This window comes from Strix aluco, chromosome 8, assembly GCF_031877795.1.
Source record: "Strix aluco isolate bStrAlu1 chromosome 8, bStrAlu1.hap1, whole genome shotgun sequence".
NCBI classification, from domain to species: Eukaryota; Metazoa; Chordata; class Aves; order Strigiformes; family Strigidae; genus Strix; species Strix aluco.
The window spans coordinates 19,331,047-19,334,589 of record NC_133938.1 but is presented as its reverse complement, the minus strand read 5'-3'; positions in this window follow the sequence as shown (position 1 = coordinate 19,334,589).

Genomic DNA, 3,543 nt, shown 5'->3' with positions numbered 1-3,543 from the left:
GAGAAGCTGGTGCATTCTGGGAGCACAAAGGGCCTGGGCCCCGCCCCGGCGGGCCCCGCCTGCGCCGACAGGCAGCTCCTGGGCCAGGGGGCGGGGAGGAAGAGCGCCGCGGCGGAAGGACACAGGTGAAACCGAACCTTTGCCGCTGGTGAACAAAGAGGGACTACTTTAGGCGTGTTTGCCGAAGGAGGGATCCCTGCCCGCCGCCCGGGACTCGTTGCGGCAGTGCCGAGGGGTGTCCGCTGCCCTGCCAGCCTCTGCCTATTGTTCCCTGTCGCACCTGCGGGGAGGCGGCCCGGGCTGGGGGGCTCGCTCCTCCGCACCCGCCTGCTCCTCCGCACCCGCCTGCTCCTCCGCGCCCGCCGCCCGGCGGCTCTGGGGGTCCCTCGCCCGGGCTTGGGGCTGCGGCGCAGCTCCCCGCAGGGGTAGGGGTCGGCCCTGGCATCTAGAATGATCCAGGGAGGGCAGGAGGGGAGCCCGGCTTCGAGGCTGGCGAGGCGAGGAGAGGGCTGACCCATGACCGGCCCACAGAGACTGCAGCAGCCAGTTTGTTGGTACCAAGGGCATGGGGCAGCGTCTAAACAGTGCTCCTCTGCTGCGACAGTCATTGGGGTACTGCCATTTTAGGAGACGAGCTAAACCTGTCTGTTTCCAGCGGTAGCTGTATTAGCTACACAGGGTTTTCACTTTCTGTCATCAAGAACAGCTTGGTTTTGTGAATAGTTTCTTAGACTGTAGTACTGGACCAGGCTGTGTAGTCCCCATGATTAAATGCAGCAATTTCCCGATACAGTGGTGTCATATAAGGGCAATTGCTCAGCACTGCTCAGGCCTCTGCGCAATAGTGAAATGCAAATATTTACTGAACCGGATCTCACCAACTGGTGTAAGACACTGAGGAAACAGCTGAATTCAGTGGACTGGAGGGTGAATTTCCAACTCCTGGCTTGGTCCTGCCCACGTTGCCTCAAGTTCTCAAAGCTGCCTTCCCTCCCAGGGTAAGCCACTGAAAATAAGACACTGGATCAGTTTGCCATCCCAGGAAGGGGCACAGGGAGGGAAGCCTGGGCAGAGCACCAGAGTACAGCTTAGTCTGGCCAACTCCTAGTTACATCCAAATAAATCAGTATTTATGGTTGAAATCTCTTGTTCACAGTTGTTTTAGATATAAGTTTTATGGGATAGTTCTCCCCTGGATGCATTAGCTAGTTGCTGTTCAGTAATTGTGATGGTCTGCTGCTAAAAAGAGTCTTGCACAACACAAAGGCCCCTGGCTCCTCTTTGCAGATTTTCACATACTGTGAACAGCAATCAGGTACTGCTAGTGCTAAAGGCAAAGGGTCACCAGCAGGAGAAAAAAAAAATTACACTCAATCTGAGATATGCCTGCATACAAGTTCTTATTTTTTAATCACAACAGTGGTGTGAGAACCAGCAAACTTTCTAGTCAGCAACAGAATAAACATGATTAAACATCAATAACTGGCTCCCTCACAACTTTTTTAGTGTCATACTTGGAGGGTCTTACCAGCCTTGTCCTGCTGGAAATTACTTAAATCAAAACTTGTCAAAGTAGAATCACCCTCATATAATGCAGATTGTTTGTTTCACCACCAGCACCAAAAAACTGCCACTAACCCAACACAAAAACTCCTGACCAGCAAGACACGTGCTAGCTCTAACCTCCTTGTCCTTAGAATATTGTTCCCAAAAGCAGTTTGCATAACCCCACTGCAGAATTGCAGAGCTGCACGGCCCCATCCTATCCACAAAGCACCACTTGTCACAAAGCTAGGATTTGCTGCTGGAATAGCATTATCTGAGGGCAGCACGAAAAGAGACTAGGAATCTCTACATTATATAAGAATAATTAGGGTTTGATAAACTGATCAGTTTGCTATGACAGGAATTGCACTAGTTATGGCAGAAAGTACCTCCCAAAGCTTGCTACCATTAGCTTTGTTACTACAAACAGCAGACTCTATCAGTATTTTCCCACAACCTAGATTCCACATAATATTTTTCTCCCATAATATCCAAGAAGGACAATATGACCTCACAGCCAAACACCAAATAAAACCACTCTGTATCCTTTAAGGCCAGCTATTACTGATAGCCAGAAGAATTCCAAGCCATATACCTCCCACATACACACCTTGCTCCCCCCCCCGCCTCAACTTTAATGTAGTAACTCATACTATAACATCCTTTTTTAATCAGTTTAGCAGGTCACTGAATTTCCATCTGACAGGAAGCCCCTTTCTAGAGCAGCAGCCATGTGACTACCCATCTGATCCATCTGCTAGATCAAGTAAATCGCTGAGGTATACATAGACACAGGTGACAAGTTCAGCAACTTGTACTCTAGGAGGAGAAATTTGCACTAGAAGAGTCACTTTCATTGTTCCTTTGCCCAACCTGACCAGATCATTACAGCATTGAGGATCTTACTGGAAACATGCAAATGATCCTTTACAAATGGTTTTCCGTTAAAACACTCAAATCAGCAAACCTATAATTGCAGCAGAAGGAAGATCTTTGTTAATCACTGGCATATGTGAGGCAAAGAAATCAACAGCAATAGTAATAAACCTAGTTTGAACACTCTTTCCACAATTCCCATTACTATACTATGAGACATGTATGCTTAATCTGACTTGGAGCAAGCTAGAATCTTTGTCTGCTTTCTATTCAGTGCTGGTAGTAAAATAACCAGTTATTTCTTCTGTTAACATATGGCAAGACTGTATGTCATGTCTTCAGAATGAACTTTCCCGCCTTACTTTCTTTTCCACAAACACCTCAAAAGTATTTGAACATAGTTTAAGCATTCTCTCCCGTTGTGTTTTCAATTCCGGATATATGATGTATGTACTTTATGTCGCAGAGTGACCAAAGCCAAATTAAATTACTTTCCCTCCAATGTCAGTAAGGGCTTTCTCATGTAGAAGTTTCAGGAAAAAAATAGTCTTTGATTATCTGTCAGATTCTGCTTAATAATAGATATGTTCAGCTTTATTCCATGTCATCTCATAAATAGCTGTATTTCAGAAAGGAGCTGAAGAATAACAACCTGGCACTGTCTTTACTTCTGTGTATATTTGTCCACATACAGTTAGGCAAGCTCTCGTCATAAAGATATGCAAAAGCAAAGTCTTGGCTTTTTAAAATTGTGTCTTGCCTTGCTGGCACAGCAGAGAAAAATTAAATTTCATATTCAACATGTAAATTCCCTGGTACTCAGTAGACAGGGATAAATTTGAAGAGTCAGAAACAGTGGCATTCCCCTTAACCAGTGGCCCTTCTCTCAAATGTTAACATATTTTTTAAAGGCTGGTGTTATGTTTATATACTTTCCTTGCCACAATGGCCACATAAATATTAAACAAGCAAGCCAAAACACACAAAACCCAAAAGTATAAGTCAGTAGTATATGTAGATGAGAGCACTAACTGCTGCACAGTATTATTTTCCATTACCTTATTGTATCACACAACATAATGCCAAAATGATACCCTTGAACAAGACAATGCTGTAAAGCTT